We start from the raw sequence: 20,416 nt of genomic DNA on the forward strand, positions 1-20,416 counted from the left end.
TTTTGCTTCAAGCGTGTACTATCATAATGCGTTTCTCTTTAGAACATGGCCCATTCAAGCCGCAATTTTCGCTATTGTCAACTCAAACGAAATTTACTTCATCGTGAATGTCAAACCATGTTTCAAATAGATAAATTATGCGTCTATTAAGACTTTAGTAGTCTTTTATCTTGTGGCCATCGAACTATTCTTGACGATTCGGTTATTGCCATCCGTTTGTTTAATTTTTAGTGCTGATAAAATGCTAATAATACTGAGTTTGAACATTTCCTGGATGCACTAAGAGAACAACTAAGTTTTGTACATGTAGAGTACTTTTGAACAGATGTTTGAAGAGGCTGGATAAAGCTAAAACAAAAAATAGTTGGAATACATTTTTAAGTACGTGCGGTAGTACCTATGCAATCGAGCTGGTGCTTCAATAAGAGTTCAGCCGACGTCCATCTCCAGAAGAAAACCAGGTGTAACTAGTGGCAGTAAGCGTCGACCTGCAGGTCGACCAGCAACTAGTGAAAAAACACACCCAAAAAGGAAAAGAAATGTGCAAAATGCGAAGTCGCATTTAAACATAAAAATGTTATAATTTAAAATGTTCTGTATAAATAATGAAATAATAAATCCTGTATTGTACCTTTTACCATATATTTCCTTTTCTATCAGCAAGCTCATGAATGAACGTGCACATCTTAAGATAAAAGATACAGCTAATTAGCAACGTCAAGGCAAATCCTACCTTCTATTCTAACAACCAATGAGAGACCTTAGTTTATAGACTATTTCTAATCAATGGTAGGTTCTGCCTAAATGCCGCCGGGTCCGTTTGATCCAGGTGTATTAAACTCCGTAAATTCAACTAATATGGTAGATTATATTGTATATTCAACAAAAAAAACCTTCAGCTGCATGTAGGGTGACGAAAAGTCCTTCAGCTGATACGCTGAAGGTTCACATGCGTTGATCGCATAATTGAAATACTTTCTATCCGTTAATTACCGGCTGAATGTTTTATTTTTGTTAAATACACTATAAATTACCGGATACTTTAATTTCAGCCTGATATTTATTCATTATATAATAAACTACGAAATACTTTTATTTCAGCTTGGTTATTACTATTCTAATGATTTTATTATACATTGTTTTCGGAAACCACGGTGAAAAACTGCGTACAGTTGGCTCGGGTCTCTACACAACGTGGTATAAAATCGACATTGTACACAGTGCAGTCAATATTTGCAAGATGTATACCTTTAAATCGAGACTGCAATAGTTAATTGCTCCGGTTTTAAATTAAGGTACACCTGGATCAAACGGACCCGACGCGACCTTGCCAGCTGAAGGTCATTACGTTCACTCCTAAGTTGAATTCTGTCAGGACAAGCAGAATTGGGTGGTGCGGAATGACTAGTTGAAAATGCAGCTGGCTCCCGGACTAATACGCACCTTTAAAATCTCCGTTTACGGGTAGTTTACTTTTGAATTAATGAGTTGTAATAATTATAATTTCTTCTCAGTTAAACTTTGAATTGATTCCCAATCAGTTAGTAGTCAACTGAGGATCGATGTATTGCGTACTTCTGATGAAAACTTCTGAAAAACTGAAATTTATTGTAAAAAACGGATCAGGTCGATAAGAAAAAGGCTGTTTCAAATAAATAAGAATTCATTCGTTGATATTTGATTATTGAAAATAATCAAATAGATAGGTTTATATTCTAAGAAACATCATCAAAAATCCAATTTTGTTTCTTGACTATTGATTAGTTTTTCATTTATTTTATTTGTGTTTATCCTAATAAGAACTGAAGCAAATCATTTCTAGTTATGATTTTTCATATCAAGATTTTTATATGTGAAGCAAATTCATTCTTGGGAATAACAAACAAAAAATGAAATTCCGTCATTTGCTGATCGACTACTGGATATTCATTTAGTCATTTAGTTTGCCTCAGAGCAACTGATGAAGAGAGTTTCTCGTTAATAATTCACATCGAATTTCCTGTTTATATCATTCAGATACACCATTTATCGATTAAAGAATCCTTGAGGAAATTTGAGGTACTCTGTATTTCATTGTATTCCTTTAATAAATCATAAAACCGTCCAAAGGATTTTTGAAATGTGTTTCGCTACCACATGTGATTATACTTTTGAAAAACATATATTTCATTACTTTATAGATTTCTTACTGAGTAGCTGAATACATTCATTTATCAAAATGGGAGCTCACCATGAATTAAGATTTTATTGTTATCTCTTATACATATCGATATGATAAATTCTTGATAAAATATTAAATGAAATATAAATTCTCAGTAGCAATGTATCACATTTATTGTAAAATTCTACATTAAAATGCAGAATGTCAAAACCAGAACCAAAATTTTCTTTACTTTGTAATTTGGTATTCAAAACACATACCTCCACTCGTCGTTAGTAGGGGGGAAAACTTCATTCCTGGTTGGAATGGCACGCACGCTCTCTATAATAGGAGAAGTGAAGAACTCTCTGCCGCTAGTTCTAACTTTTAGTTATAACTCCTATTGTTTTTGATAATGTAATTTTCTTATTTGTTTAAACAGCTTTTAGGCGGTGTGGTGAATTTATACAAACGGTCTATCTTACTTACGTAATTTATTCATAAACTAAAAGTGAATACACTAAACTATTCATCAACACTCATTACTAGAGACTTATCTACTTCTCAACTCACTAATTCATTCAAATAAACTGATTTAATATCCCGATTTACTATCCCGTTTTGTTCACTATGACATCAATTTATTCACTAATTACTGCGGCTGTTAGAGACTAGTTTTTATACATTATCTCACTTTCCAGAATATTCGAATTTCTGGAAATCTTCAATTTGTCTTGAACAAATGAAAAATAAGGCTTTGAAGAGATTCCCACACGCGGTAGTTGGATTGATCTTTAACCTCGTTTTTTGATACCAGGTAGAAGACGTACCGCGAATTGTGTTTGATTCTTAGTGTCCTGTTCGAAGTTGGATTCTACAACTTTTCATAATCGCCCAAACTTCTTTCGGAAGACAGTTGCCGGTCCTCGTGCTTTTTTTATATTGGTGGGCAGATTGCATGCCAGTGAATGAATCTTTACGTTTTTTAATAGTCATTCCATATCTCGCTTTCATAGTACCTCCGTACGCACCCATGAATTCTTTTCGGCTATAGGTCCTCCATGTCATGATATCCTTCGAACGGGGCTAGTCAGCCTCTTACTGTTTTCCATTGAAGTTATTGCTTTTGCGATAGATGATAACTTTTATGATTTTTTACAAAAATCTTTTTCCCATCAACGGATTGCGTAACCATATTTTGTCTTCTTCTTTAGAATGGCCTTCTATGGTTTCCATATTGTATCGTCGCTGTCAACGAGAAGGTTAGATCGAGATTTCGTATTTATTGTTCTTTTTTCTTCCCATAATATTGTTCCGCCAGATTTTCTTCAAGCTGACAGTCAAATTCTAGGTCACTAGCAGGCCTCATTTTATGTTCTTCACCAATCTTTCCCATTTCCTCACATCCATTCTTCGTGAACCCGATCTCAATTCTTTAAAAGTGGCCAAACCATCTTAAACTCTCGGCTTCAATGGATCCTACGATGTTTACATTGCCGTTCGATATTTGCTCGATTTGAAAACGATGTAGGCTTCTTAAACCGGATTGTTACTATCGATGAGACTTGGGTATATTTCTATGATCCAGAAACAAAGCAACAATCGATGGAAAGGCGACACTCTGGTACTCCAAGACCTAAGAGGTTTCGTGTTCAAAAATCTGCTGGAAAAGTTCTTGCTTGAATTTTTTGGGATTGCCATGGTGTAATCATGTTTGATTTTTTGAATAAAGGTAGAACAAAAACTGGAGATTACTATTCGACATTACTGTCCACTCTACGGGAAAAAATTAAAGAGAAAAGACGCGGAAAGCTATCCAAAGGTGTTTTGTTTTTGCAGGACAACGCCCCTGCTCACAAGTCTCATGTTTCCATGCAAAAAATTCATGATTCAGGGTTCGAATTATTAGAACACCCCCCTTATTAACTATCATCTCTTTCCTTTCTGGTATGCAGAGCAAGAAGAAACATGTTTTTTGAAAGGTCTAGAGACGTTGCAGTTTTGCTGTAATAAATGTAAGTTTTCGCAGATTAAGAGACACCTCTGAGAGTAGTGAGGCAAATTATAAAAAATAAATAGTTGAGATACGAGACTGCAGGAAATCGTTAACTTCAGCACAAGATTTCCTACGATGCACCTACTGTACCAAAACCTTGCTTAAAACATGTAGCTAGTGAATTTTGATAAATATCACGTTCGTAGCATCTTTCCATGATTTGCCGTAGTGTAAATTATTGATCAGTTGTGCCTAGTTTATATCACTCTATTAAAAAAACATATCATATTTAGGAGGGAGGAATTTATCTGTTAAGTCAAAAATTGATGAAATTACTGTATACAACTTCATGTTTACACCAACCCCGACTTTCCGCTGCGAAAGCTTGATACTGATACAGATATTCGTAAGCAAACTACAAGTTGTGGAAATTATGTACCTGAGAAAACTCCCGAAAGTATGGAAAATAGAAAAAAGAACGATATTGAGATATAAGGAAAAGGCGAAATGTTAAAGTAAAGGAAAATTATAAATAATAAATAGTTCAGGACTTCAGGAAATCCTGCTAATTTGTGAGGACGATATATCGAATAATAAGACAAAGATTCAAAACAAACTTATTGAATGCTCCGCGAATCTTCTGATCGATACTATGAAGAATTGTTTTTTACTACAGGTAATATTTTGAGAAAATGTCTTGAAACAGGAATATAAATACCTTATACATTATAAATACCTCAAATGTATATATTCCCATCTACTTTCTCCGTATATTTGTTGAACAATATCTCATTCCACTCTAAAGCATCCAAACACACAAACTTTATTAAATCTCATATTTCTGACAACTGCTACAGCGAACCGCGTAATGGACGGATGCTGCCCTTTTATAATGTAGCTCAAGGCTTATCAAAACAGTTTCGTATTTCTTTGTGGTTCGTCGGAGATAATGTAAAGAAACAAACAGGTTGATAATTTTTTATTTCTCAGCGGTGGAATATCATGTTTTCAATTTGAAATTTTTCAAACATTCACTGAATTTTGAACATAATCCTTTAAAAATAATGTATTTCGACAGAATACAAACCCACAGTCGCTTGATAATCACATATGAATCATGTGGAAACACTACTTTAAATTATATGTCAATTCATTCATCAGCTACTAGCTTTTACCCGCGGCTACGGTCGCATTGAAAACATTAACGCCTCTTGGCGGCGTTTTCTAAAAGTGCCCTTTTATGCATCGACGTCAATCAGCCGCTCGCCGCCTCTGTCGCGGCGTACTGAAATCCTGACGCGTCGCGACAGGCGTTTCAAAATTATATTGATTTCAATTGGTGCTTTTATGTAGCGCGATTATTATCGTTTATCGTTGTCATTTTGAACAGTCAGTTTGCAATAGTGTTGATACGTGAAGGAGTACCATGGAAAATCTGGACGTTGAATTTTTTATTGACGCAATAAAAGAAAAAAATTACGGGATTCGTCATCAGAAGATTACAAAAACAGGCGATTGAAAAGAGATGAGTGGAAGGAAATTATCGAAATCATTATTTCGATATTACCATTGATTTAAACAAATTTGTATCTACACATTAATACTATTATCATACTTATTTTCTTAATAATGGTCTTTTGTTTGTACTTACCATTTTTAATCACTGCTGTTGTGTGGTACACTTGCAACAGTTGAAACCGCTCAAATTTGAAAGCGGCACGCGACAAAAACGCTTGAATATTGTTTCATAAATTAACGCTACTTTTCTTGTCGCCTTGCGATCAGCGACAAAAAACGCGCGCATAAAAGAGGTCTAATGAGTAAAAGACATGATTACGATAGAAATGAATCAATATGATAACTATATTTTATTGCTTTACTGCATTTTTTGAAATTACTACATACAATGTGGTTTAAAAAACTTGGAATATACTTTATTGAAAAATAATTTTATTTTACCTCTCGTTAAAGATATTTTTCCATTATAAAAGTATCTTTTTTACTTCTAATACTTTCAAGAATATGTGTAGAAGTTTCATGATGATCGGTGGAATAGTTTTCGCGTTAAAGCGTATCAGAAAAACTCTCATTCACATTTATAAAGCTTTTTGTTTATAATAACAGTAAAGCTAAGCTTGACAGGAAACTGAATCCTTTTGAATTGGAATGAAAGGTCACTGGGAATAATTGAAATCATAATGAATAGCATCCAACCGCAAAAATAACACCTGAAATTCAAATAGTTTTATACAATGCGGTCCCCATATGTACAGAATAAATTCAATTTTAGCGTTATTATATATTATGTGGAAAAAACCCAAAACGGATCGATTTCTATTCTTAAATTGACAATATACAGTATGCTAATATTATCCCCCTCGGAAGTTATAAATAAGAAAGTGTATCGTGTCGCACCTCGTTTAAAAAGGAATTCCAGAGTTCTGTTCAGCAATATAAAATTTTCCCAAATTTCATGCTATCATACCTGGGAACAAAGATTTTTAAGATGTTAAGCAGAACTTTACGTAAAATGAAGATAATGATGTCGCACAATTTTCAGAATGAATTTTTCAATGTTCTTTCAAATTAAATTGAAAATTGAAAACGACCACCATTCATTTCTTGACAATTTTGGAATTCTAGTTCAAAATTTTGTATGACCTCAGCAATCTTGTCAGGTCTATTAGAATATACTTTGGATTGTATACAACCCCATAAAAAGGGAAGAACCTCGTTTAAATAATTTCTAACAGTACGTGCAAAATGCCGTGGATCTCATTTGGATAAATTAACATCAGTAAAAAGTCTTTGTAAGGTAGGCACCTTAATCAAAAAATCTAGATAAACCTCACCATTAACTGTGTCCTCAAAAAAAATAAGGACCAATAATTTTATTGTTGATGATATTAACCCAAACGTTTACTTTTTAGTCGAATTTTTCTTCGAAAAATTAGACTATTACGGTAGGCATGACTAGAAGAAAAATGGGGGGCACATCATTTTTCCCATGTTTTGAGACCTCCTGAACACGATTATGATGGTTTTTCGAATGTCTGTACTTTATATATATATATATATATATATATATATATATATATATATATATATATATATATATATATATATGTATATATCTGTTTAAGCTACAATTCTTATTTTCGTCTCTCGAGCAATTGCTACGGGTCCGATTTGGTTCAAAATTAGCATACATGGATTTTTTAGCGGCGGATTGATGTTATTAGAGTTTGGTTGAAAGCAAATGAATATTTCGAGGGGTCGCAGTGCAAAAAAAGTGGTTTTTGACCTTTGCTCACCTCTGCAGGTCAAAAGAAAAGCGACTGAAAAATGAAATTTCACATGTAGGTTCAATTAGTTGCGAGATGATTTCCTGTCTAAGGTCGAAACTTTCCATCTCCACCCCTCTCCATTTTATGGTAATTTTTGTTATACTTTCTTATGTTTTGGCCGGAAAAAGTTTAACTGGAGGGTTCGAACTTCGCATGCAAGTAGGGGTGATGTTGAAGAATTGTCTTTCTCAAGTTCAAAGTTTTCTTCTTCAGTTCTTCTGGCACAAAACGCCCGAAATCATTTTGATCGTTGTAATTGTTGAACTGGACCGCCTCCTATTTAATGAATAATACGAGTATGATCGTTGCTAGGGTGGTATTTTTTCTTTGTTGTCAATTGGAATTGAACAAGAGGGTTCGAGACCTCCGGGTCTATTGAAATTATGAATGAAATGAAAAGTTATTGAGGAATAGCAAATTTTCCATATAAAGAAATAAGATTGAGAATTGATATCATTTCCAAGAAATTCATTTTATGGAAAGATTTGTTTGTGTATTAGTTAAATTGTTCATTCGACGAAAAATTCGACTTTCGTGATGGAGCTCTGCTGCTCACGTCTTTTTTTAGAATATACATATCCAGTGAGGATTTTCACTGCTCCAATATCTACTGTTCTGTCTGTTATCGGTTCCATTTAAATGAAACGTCGTATTTTTTTATGAACTACAAATCTGCGTTCATACTGTCCATCATCAATTAACAAAATTCTTGTCTACATCATCTTCATTCAACACCTGAATCTACTGAACTTTGGTGGTATTTGGTGGTGGTATTTTTCTTCATACAAAACTCTCAAAATAGATTATTTACTTACATCATTGTCGGCGGTAAGTACTCGAGTTGTCTTATGCGGATTTTCCTCAATCTTTAGAAGTACATCTAACTTTTTTCATCAGTAAATTAAGCATTTTTACCTGGTTTCTCAATATTTTTCATATGTTCTGTTTCACGAAACTTTTTTCAATTTTTAAGCGCCTAAATGACTATTAGATCCATATCAATTTTTTATCTGACTCTTTGTCTAATATTTGATCATCTTCAAGGATTTAATTATTCCTGAAGTAGTGTAAATTGTCAATTCAAGAATAAAAATCGACCTGTTTCAAGTTTTTTTCACATAGTTCATAATAGCGCCGAAATTGAATTTATTTCATATTGTATAATGACAATAAATATAGAAATTATAGTTAATTGGATTGGATATTTACGAGACCGTCGGTAATACAAAGCAAAGGTATTACAGTACTCTGGACTGGAACTTCATTACTGGAATGCTAGATGCGGTATTTTTATTGTATAAAAAGTATCCTATGTCATTTCTCATACCTCTAAGAATATGTGTACAAAGCTTTATGATGATAGGTTGAATAGTTTTCGTGTAAAAGCGTAACAAAGGCATATCCCATATATCCACTTATCCATTAAGTCTCTTTGAGTTCTTCATTCAGTTTTCCAAGTATAAGTCCATTTAAGAAATATTATAATTCGAAAAACTTCATTTATTGGGCGTAAATGTTAATTAAAGGTGTTTTTACGTAATAGAAACCATTTTCCCAATTAACAAGCAGTGACTAGACCCAAATTTAGTCCAAGGAATTAATTAACATTCATTATAACTATAGTTGAAAAAACCTTGTTAAATAGACCCCTATATTTTAAATAAATATTCTTATCTGTTTCTTTTATATTAGAACTACGAGTTTACAATGTTCACTACATGACATGCGTTTGACCTTCAGTACAGTTATTTAATAATCATGTGTGTTGTGGAATTTTGATTATTCTCGTATTATGTGGGGAAAAATGATTACAAGAGAGCTACAAAGACAAAATTTATGGCTTTTGATACGGATCAACGTTCACTAATTAAAGTACATGTTCATATATTCAGTGTTTTGTATAAATCTCTGCACATTTTATCAATTGTTGATCACTATCAGCATACCTCGTAGATTACACAAAATGGAACGTTTAAAATTCTAAAATTTTATAATGTATACGATTGAATCCTTCTTTCTAAGGCAGAATTGTTCAATAAAAAATAGACATTCTTGAGAAAACTAAAATCTGAACTAAGACATTTTTGGGCGAAATTTTTTAATTGGGCATGAACTCCAAAATTAAAGATATTTTTATAAATTATTGAAGTAACTGTTTTCTGATCAAGATTTGGAGTGAGTAGTTTGGCAATAGGATTGGTGGCTCTGTATAGTTTAGGCTCAATAATATTTGAGTACTTTTTATTTCTAAATGCGGTAATGATTAACTAATTTCACAGCCACCCAATAGTCTAGATTTCATTCTGTTAATAATTATTCAATAATAAAGGAAATGACGAGGGTGGTTGAAATGTAAACCGGAATTTCGCTATAAAAACTACAAAGCTGAAATTTTTTAGATTTCTAGATAAACTTCGTTACCTTCTACATCATTTGGCCACCTTTCCAGAAGCATTTTCCATGAAAATCTTTCGGTTTGTCACGTAACCATTCGCGCAAGAAAGATTCTAGCTCCGCATTGCTTTCGAATCGCAATCCGCCAATTGCCTCTTTCAATAGACCTAATAAGTAATAGTCGCATTGCAAAAAATTGAGACTTTGAGGATGTTTCAGTGTCTCTCAACCCAATTCGTTCAATGTTTCCATCGTAAGCCGAAAAGTATGCGTTGTATTGCGGCAATATCGCACTACGGTCATCTTGATTTCTAAGTTTCACTGTGATTTCTAGGAGGTTACTATACTACTACGCGTTCACAACTCGTTGTTCAGTGAAAAAATCAACCGCAATTACTTCTCTCATATCCCAAAACATACACAACACATTCACCACTAACAGTGGAACCTTCGCTTTTTGTAGCGCGCCTTGGTCTTTCTTCCATCACTCCACGCTGCAGAAGATACATGCAAACTTCCCAGCCTGTGAATTTCTGCTCAAAATACAAGTCTTGGTACCTATTTGGCTTTAGTTTTGCGGTAACCGAGCTATTCACCATTTAGTTGCGTTGATGCCCAATTCTTCAGCCATATCATGTTCAGGACTACGTCAGTCTCCTAAAATGAGTTTATCTACAACAATGATTTTCTTATCGGTAACACTTGGTCTGGAACGACAAGCATGTGGAAGTTTGCAGCCCCTTCTCAGCAGACATTGGTACGTCCTTCTCGCTCATGGCTATAAGTACACTAAAAAGTGAGGTTATGTGGGCACGACCGTTCTCTACGCTTCTTAACGTCGTAACATCTAGTGCAGCTACTTTTTCGCGCGTTCATTCAAAAAATCCAATTTATATTTGAACCACTCTCTTATAATTTAATTAAAATTATGAAGACCTCACTATAATATCGATTGTTCTCGGTCCGTTATCGTTTTGTATGAATACATACCTGGAATAGGACTCAAACGAAGCTTGAAATTTTTAAGGTGATACAACATTGAATCGCTTGGGCATTAGCTATAAAGCTTTTGTTTGGGATCAAATGATTTCTTGTTATTTCCAGAGATCAAAGATAAATTTTCTACACCTGAAAAAGCAGTTGATGTTTTCAAATCACATGTTTTGAAGTTACCTCAATCACAATGGAAAAATGCTTCGACATCTGGCTAGAAAACCATGAAACGATATTAAATCATAAACATTTGTTTTCATTTGTCTATCTTAAAACTTAAGTAGCAGTCCTCGTATATCACTTTAATTTTCTTTATCAAAAACAGTATGTAAAATTATGATTCTCCTCTACCACATGTCATAACATTCATGATCTATAAATTCCTGATTTGAATTTAACACGAGGATATATTAAAAAATTCTTAGCCTACTATGGAACCAAACAAAATTTCAATGTCAAAATATTTTATTACTCAACATATTCTCTTCTTAATTGGATACATTTATTACAGGGAACCTGTGCAACGTCTCTAGACCTTTCAAAAAAATTGCTCTGCAAACCAAACCTCCACACCTTTTATTACCTCCTCGTTGGAAGAAAATTTACGACCTTTCAAACTTTGTCATGTCAAATTATGTCATGAACTGCATCGATATTTTCTGAGACTGACACAAAAACTGGCCTTTACCTCTTTAGAGCTTGCAGCTCAATTTTTCCCGGTCGCATACGAAGGACATTGATCATCAAGGTTATTAAGTATATCTTCGTAAATCTGCTCACCTCTTAACCCTTTTAAATACAGGTACTTGATGGTGGTTCGATACTGCAATCTTTAGATTTTCACAATTTCGGTGGACACCTTTTTTCTTTTAATTTATTACGTAACTCTGGTTTACTTTTTTGACGTCAAACTTTACTCTGACACTTTGTTTATGCATGGAACTGATCTAGGCTAATTAGATATCAATACATCCTCGTAGTTATGAAATCTTATCCACAGAAAAAAATTGACAGCTCACTTCTGAAAATCCCCCGCATCTATTTTTCAGCTCGTTGTATGTATGATAATCCTTGGATTTATAAGTCTGGCAGAAATTATATCCTGGACGTGCAGTCACTGTGAAGGAAATTAATAGTAATATTTCAAAACGTGAATCGGTTTTTCTTATGAAGGGTACCCGGTGTTTTTGATTTTATACTACGAATTACATACGATAAATTTTCACGAAATTCACAGTAGGAATTATTATGAAAAAAAAAGCCGTATGCGGGAAAATATCCAAGAATTATTTTTCCACAATCACAAATATAAAAAAATATTTTGTCCTGATACTTTTATTTCAAATTTCGTGCGTGACATGGAACTAGGATAGCTTCTTGCTGTTTTGTTAGAGTTGAATACATTATCTTCTGTGAGTGGAAAATTTTTCATTAAAAACTGGAAATGGGTGGATACTGAAACTAAAAATGTGAAGAGGAACATTTCGTAGGAAATAAAGAAAGAAAATTAAGTAGATTCGTGTAGTATTATTTCAAGGAAAGTTAAAAAACTAAGAAAAACTAACTAATTATGGATCAACTACTTGTACATCATGATTATTAATCCACATATATGTCAAAGGATGAGGGAAATCGATTAAATGGTCTATTTTAGATGAAGGGTGGCCAAGCTTACGCAGAAACAACGCTTATATTGGGAGTCTAGGAAAATGTGTTTCTAATAATCTTTGATGAAAGTCAGATGCTCTTCGATATTTGGGGTTTCTGATATAAATATTGGAGACGCAATCCATTCAGTTGTTTCCAAACCTTATGTATCTTAGTCGTATATCGTTTTTAATACATAATCGAATTCCCGGTGTTTGCAAAAACACGCGTTTAAGATACTCCATCCTTTCAAGCATCAACTTTTGGATAAATCCACCGATTCTACCACCAGGTCCTCATCTACGTTCGCGTCGCAGTTTCACGCATGGACTCCTTCCTCTCCTGTGAGTTCTGTAGGAGTTTCTGGAATGTTATCTTTTTGTTGAAAATTACCCTGTTTTTTTTGTCTTCTTGGTTGTCTGGACGTCTCAATGTGTGTGTGTTTGTTTTCACTGCCTTGGGTTAACCCTTTCCTAATTTCTTCGGCAAGAAAAACTTTAGTCCGGGTAGTGTTTCGCCTTCTTTACAGCTGCCCTGATGTATAATTTGCCTCTTGGTTAGTCGGGAGTGTCCTCTTGTGGATGGATTCGACTAACCTAGGATGTTTTGTTTTTTTTATTTTTTTTTTATCTGTTTACGTGCGAATAGAATTTTTTTTTCTTATAAAAATATAGTCTAACCTATCGATCCCGTTCTCCTCCGTTTACTACGCTAGTGCGTAGCTACCTGCTGATTATGTAGTTGTTATGGCTGGTTTTATTTGTTTATGTCTTCCTCTGGTTTTTTAGGCATCCCCTATACTTCGTTGAGTGCTCCCCTCCCCAGTTTTTGCATTTCAGCTTCTCGATTCTGCTGAGGGTGCACTGTGCAGTCCGCCGCCCTGTGCTCTCTCACGCATCTCCCGCAGTGCACGCGCTTTGCTCCTAGTGGAAACCTTGGCACTTTTACCAATATACAGGTACGTCGGGATATTTAGTTCAACCACACTTATCTTTGTGTGGAACTCAGTTTTTCGTACGACTACTCTTTCGTGGGCTCTATTACTACCATGAATAGTTATTTTGACAACTTTTTCTCTGTACGGCTCGTGCATCCTTTTTTTGATTCAGTCTATTCACCTTCAGCTCGATTTTGACGACCGACGCGGAGGTATTTACTGCCAGTACTTTTACGCCAACCATTTTTTCTTTCTCTTCGTTGAGTAAGAACGTATACCACTCAATCTCTTGATGCTTGCTCAGAAGTATCTCTATTTTATTTAAATACTGTATTTTCCCTGCGTGGTTTCCACTAGCTTCTTCCTTATCGTTATCCACATGAGTAGGGACTTTAATATTATTTAAGATGACCTTTTCTCCGGCTCTGCTTGTTATTTCTCCTCCTCTCTAATGATTTTACCTAGTTCTTCTTGTATTTGTTTGTTGTGTCTCCTAATTCATCGGTTTTTCTCTCTGCTTTCTCTATTTTTTCTTGTTGTTTACTTCGGTATATTTTTTCTACATCCTTTTCATGATTTATTCCTTATGTCTCTTATTTCTGGTGTTTGTTTTATAGTTTTTTCTCATTTTTGATTTTTATACGATGTCTAAAGACAAAAGATTCCGTTTTTGCTATGACAGCAATATTATGTTTTCGAAGGAAATTGTTCCATCAAATGAAAGAAAATGGAAATATTCACAACTACTTTTTATAAAAAATGAAAATTCCAGATTAGAAATGGCGGCTATGTGTTGAATGTTACAATGCTCTAATAAATCTATGTTTGAAGTCGACAACATTGAAAGTTGAAGTCAGCTTAAATGAAATCGCTCTTATTCCGATAAAACCCTAATGTGAATTGTATAATAATACTTAAACATAGTTAATTTTATTATTCTGATACATGCATATTATTATTCTGATACATGCATATAGTTTCTTATCATAACAAACGAATGAGTTTTGTAATCTGGCAAGTTCGAAAAAATTTGCATAGTTATCGAGAGAATGACTATTCATTGAGTTTCTGGTCCATTTTGATGTTGTAAATCATTTTATAAGTTCCGCCAACATACGAGATATAATAAAGGTTATATTATCAAGGATACTATTGAAATGTATAAATGTATACCGCTTTTGTTAATATATTATAACCGAAATGATGGGAATAGAAAACGACAATTTATCTTGTACCACTCGGCACAGTTCATAAATTAATCCTTATTCAATCGACTAGGTTTGAATGGAATAAGTTATAATTAATAACGCTGGCAGATCACTTCCTAAACCGTTCCCGTAATATCCGGCGTTTTCCAACCCTCAGTTCAACCGACCCAAAAGGATGAATACTACGGAAAATAGTAGCTAACAAAATTTCAAATTTTTGTTACCCACTGACAGTACAATAAATGTATATTGGTCTTTAAGTTTATTTTAACAGAATTTTTTTTTCGAAATGTGTGAGATAAAAGTTGGGACAGTGAAGGTTTGTTTATAGCAAAATTTGTATCACACTAGTTAATTGATTATTTTACTATGTGAATCAGTGTTTTTCAATCTCTTTTTGTGCCTCACTTTGGCTTTCTAACATTTTTGATCCCCCCCCCTCTATGTAATATACATAAAAAAATCAATTGTTCACCAAAGAAACTTAAATTATAAGTTCTAGGACTAAATCATTAGGTAATTGTTGACGAAGCACAATTAAATTTTCAAAACATACAGGGTATTTCAAAAGAAGGTGATCCAGTCCGTGGGATACATATAAAACTGAAAAATATTCGTAACGCAATCTGTATTCAAGATAAAGGGCGTTGAGGAGAGGAAAAATTAAACACATTTTGAAATTTTATATGAATATGTTTGAAAGCTGATACATCCAATGAATTTGTTTTTACGTCCGACTCTCATAGATGGCGCTAGTTACTCGGTTCGTACCAAGTAGTATTGAACATAAGTTTCTCAATATAAGATTGATTGAGCAAAATTTCAGATCATTTAATTTTTCAGCAATAGGGTACTCTTAATAAAACTATCTGTATACCAATTTCGGAATATTTTGATTTAAAAATTATGAAGTGATGAAGTTATTAATCCATTATCATTAATTTCCGTTCCACAACAATCCGGTCTAATCAGTACAGAACCTTATTTTTGAAAGTTAAATTAGTATAGGCACTGAGCTATTGGAGGCCTTAGTATTGAACAAACAACAATTTGATGATCAAATATTGCGGTTCTGGGACTCAAACTGTTGTTTGTTTCAAATTAAGGTCCCCAATCGCTGATAATTATTCAACTTTGAATTTTATACGGCAATAGCGTTTTCTCTGAGTTTGCTATGGAACACAGTCATTCATCCACATGTTATAAGGATATTGGGCAGCAACTTTAGGTAAGAAATGAATAGGTATTGACATTCTACCTGGAAAGTCGAATGGTGATATATACCTGGGTTGAGCGTTTATCTCTAGTTTTTATGGACGTGGAGCTCCACCACACTTCAATAAAAGACGTCGTAAGTGGTTGGGTAACCATTTTTCGAATCGATGAATTAGTAGAAGTGCAAAATCTTCGATTCATTGGCCTCCTCAGTTGTGCCATTTTAATCCCTTGGATTACACAGTTTAGTCGTATCTTAGAGAAAAAGTTTATGCTACAGAGGTAAATCGTGAAAAATGTTCATAATTTTATTAGCTTTACGAACATTTTCTACCGAGTAAACTCTAAATATTCTTCAGTTTTCAATCTATTGTATGGATGAGATCAGATATTTCAAAAATACCCTGTATATACGTTTGAAAGTAAAACATTTCATTAGCAAAATCTCCTTTTTTAATATATCTTCTTTGTTTTTAGATTTCAAACAATTTTCTTCCAATATTTCCACTCATTTCACCTCCCTTTATAATCAAACTAGCCCTCTGTGAGGTGTGGGCCCCGCGTTGAGAAACTTAAATGTGAATGTTTCTAATATTCTAACACGTTTCCAATATTATATTGGAATTTCTGGAAATATTGTTGATATTCATACTATCAACCTATACTCATAATTTCAATGTTTGATGCGTGTTTCGATAGCCAAACTATCGCCTTCAGAGACGGAAGGTAAACTACCTATATATACTAAAAAAATTTCGTAAAAGAACTTCTTTCCGCCAGAAGGAATTTCAAAGGGAAATATGCTTCAACAGGAAATTTTATATTCACTTCTTGATAAATAAATTATAAAGTGGATGATTGGAATAGGCCTCTCCTCCTTATCTAAGTTATGATCATTTTTTTTCTTTTATTGGAAAATAATTAGGGCAATAGGTCTATTATAACTGAGAAAAAATTTATTTTGAAAGAGTTGATTGATAACAACAAGACTTAATGTTTTGTACGGTTGGCTATAATATTTGGAAATAGTTATAAAGGGAGTTTGTATATTTACCCATTTAACAAGATACGTTCTCGGTGAAGAATTGAAATTAGGTATACAGAGATTTATCATGAGAAAATTTACATCTTCCCTAATGGACGTGAATTCTTTCCTGCGTGCCAATCCAGCATATTATGGGATATCTTCAGAACCGTAAATGCAGATTTCGAGAATAAGTAAGTAAATAAATCATTAATCAGTAAATTTGGACAAAAATATGAGATAAGAATGAGATCCTGAAGTGTTTCCAAATAGTTGTCACTTGAAAACAAATATGGATGATGGACGACACACATATCTAACTTTTATTCAACCTACCCATCTCATTTGAATCAAAAAGTTCTTCACTAGGCGTACATTATGCGCACTGAGAAAGTGTGGGGCTAAATATGGATAGGAGATTGTCGTTTTTTTCCAAATTACGGCTATCACATTGTTCAAACAAAAACAGTAGATACTGAAACTCAAAGAACAAATAAAGAAAATGTTCCAGGAGAAATCCCATGTGGATGTACTCAAGAATTGTAGACATATCATATTGGATGGAGCTCAAAATGAATCCAACTCTTGAGTAATATTTTTATGGTCGAGTGTCATACGTAAAAATATGTTTAATTCCACAAAAATTCTAGAAGTAGTATCAAAATATGTTTGACTACTGATAATTGTTTAAAGGCCCGTTCAATATCCAAATTTAATGAAATTTGCAATATCGATAATCTAAATTGTATTATGTAATTGGGTCAACGAACGAAATTCAACATAAAAGTGCCACAATACAGTAACTTTTTGGATTAGTGCGTTTGTTAAATAATTTCCAAACAAACAACATAAAGGAGGACATTTCGAAAATTTGTTGTGACACAATATTTTTGTCATTGATTCCATGTTAATTATCATTCGAATTTCTATTGAAATATATTATAATCTGCTTGATACACCATTGTAGAAATGCTTGTACATTTTTTCCGTCGAGTCCAAATAGATCGACAATTGTTAAATCTATGTATGGAATAAATATATTTTTGCGTGCATTAATTATCCTGATTTCTCTTAAAACATTGATGTGCTTGTTATAGAGAGAATTCGTTAATTTGAAAAATAGTTATTAAACATATCCTGGGTTCATATGTATTCAAAACTCACCGTATTATTGAGGTTATCCACAAACCCTTATGTATAGATAGAGATTACTGCACATTCTAGAGCACTTGAGGTGTCACTTTGTGACATACGTTAATGATTCTTCCTCGCCTTCATTGTTTATATAAATATATTCATTCTCAAATTCGCTTATTTCCAAAAATAAGCATCATCGAAACAACCGAATGGTTTAAATACCCCCCTAAACAAATGAAAATTGAGCAAATCCTCAACGAATACCAAAAATATAAGAATGATGTGCTGAAAAGAAAGATTTCTCAAAGAAGTATCACTGTAATTATGAATCCACGAAACCTTATCCCCTTCACAAACAAATTTGACATATTAAATTGAAATTATAATCTCCCCGGCAGGAGAATCTTCCTCAGGAAGTGGTGTACATTTTTTAATTATTTAGATTATATAAACTGAAATAGTTATTGAATAATTTACGGAATAAAATTTAGTCTTGCGTTTTTAAGAGCGTAACACAGGAGTTATATTTTCTTCCTCAATAGGGGAACCTTGAATGAGAAATTTGAATTTCACACATAAGTATGAGTGAAACTTGCCATATTGCCGAAAAAAAATACATGTTATGACGGAATAATAAAATATTTCTTCTCTATCAAATTGATTCATACGTCTATTCTAACTACTATTTATATACCTTAAAATTAAAGTTCACATTTGAAATTCTGTACACTGATAACTGTGATTGTTGGTACTTGTGCTCACTATCACGTTTATTCAACAGTAACAACAAAAATTTTATATTGAATACACTGTTTACACCACCACTACACCAACACTCACAATTACACTGTCTGAAGCGCGTTTCGATAACCAACTTATCGTCTTCAGCGACTGACGATAAACTAAAATCTAATAACTTGACTTACCTGTTTTATACTAAATTTTCTCACCAATAACATTCTTCCGCGAAAATCAATTCCAGCAGGAAAAACTCCTTAGTGGGAATGTTCATGTTCATTCTTTGACTACGAAACTAAAGAGTAGGCTGTAGGGAATGGCCCTTTGTACCCATATAAGAATCCAACAGTTTTTTATTGGATACATTTTTTAACAATTTTATATTGTTAATATTTATGGTCCAAATACATTCAAAATGTTTGTTTATTAAATTAATGATATTGCAGCTCTATTATGACTAGAAGAAAATTCTGAAAATCTCCCTCTTGATTTTCTATTATGTGCAACAATAATTTACACTCGATATTTTCATCATACCAATATATGTGTAATGAACGAAACCTTTAATAAGAATATAAATTTTTTAGTGTAAAAAGTTGATTCTAAAAAAATTTAAATAATTATAATTCAGTATTCATAACAATTCAATTAACATCCCATAGTTTGACTTAATAGATTCTCAAGATATATCGTCTATCATAACAAGAAATACCTATCAAAATCAATTGGAATAATTTAGAACAGTTCGCTAACGACTTCTTCAGAAACACTCACTATTATACTATTTTCACTCGTATCGGTTACCAAGTTATCGGCTTCAGAAAACGAACACAACTTTATTCAAATATAGAACCACAAACTGAGTTTCCAAGTAAATGTGATATTGAAGGGAGATCTACCAATTTCAATACAACACTGGTAGCTTAAATATTAGAAAGTCCTTATCTTGCATTTATATGTAAGCTTTCTCTGGTAATGCACACACTCTAGTTAATGCTTTTTGTATATTCAACCGAATATAGACTTCCGTTGTGTATTGCAGTTTAATCATATCAATAAACTTTCCGTTTTTTTCCTGTTTTCGTCTGTAGTTTTTCCATCCATTCGAAAAATTTATTATCTATATCGTTATTTTAATAACTGATGTAACTTCCAAAGTTTCCCATTATGTTTTTTAATATCTTATACTATTGCTTTAATATTGATTCATTCGTATCAACCGACAATCTGTTTTTTTTCAAGGAATTGTTATTAAATCGTTTTTCCTGAATTCATTAGGCAATATACTTTTCAAGTTTCTATGCCATTGAATTTTGGTCTATATAATCGGTTTTTCTATTTGCGTTTAATATTATATCGTTTTCTTTGCCGAGAACTTGTTCACTTAACCGTTTTAACCCGGGAGAACTCGCTAGGTGAGATTTTGTCTCACCTGTAGACTTTTTTTGGCACCGAATGGCTAGTTAGTAAAGAAGGGGTTTGATTGACTGTTTAGCTGGAAGGGGTAGGAACGCAACGCTATCATTGTTTAAGATTCAGTATCCATCTGGAGCGTGTGATGTCTGGTGATTTCTGAGGTATCTCCGAATGTAAGCGCTTCTCTCAAAGCGAGTTCTGATGTTACAAGTTTTGTTGTTTTA

The 20,416-nt window shown here is 33.3% G+C and overlaps 1 long non-coding RNA gene across 1 annotated transcript; it reads right to left on the minus strand.

Moving 5' to 3' along the window:
• Positions 1-397: 397 nt before the first annotated feature.
• On the minus strand, positions 398-4,996 carry LOC130901304 (uncharacterized). The gene is made up of 3 exons (XR_009060263.1): positions 4,873-4,996; positions 1,444-1,598; positions 398-488 (listed from the first exon to the last, which is right to left on the minus strand). It is a non-coding gene; the product is annotated as an uncharacterized LOC130901304 (long non-coding RNA).
• Positions 4,997-20,416: the final 15,420 nt, after the last annotated feature.

This window comes from Diorhabda carinulata, chromosome X (assembly GCF_026250575.1).
Source record: "Diorhabda carinulata isolate Delta chromosome X, icDioCari1.1, whole genome shotgun sequence".
Taxonomy (NCBI): Eukaryota; Metazoa; Arthropoda; class Insecta; order Coleoptera; family Chrysomelidae; genus Diorhabda; species Diorhabda carinulata.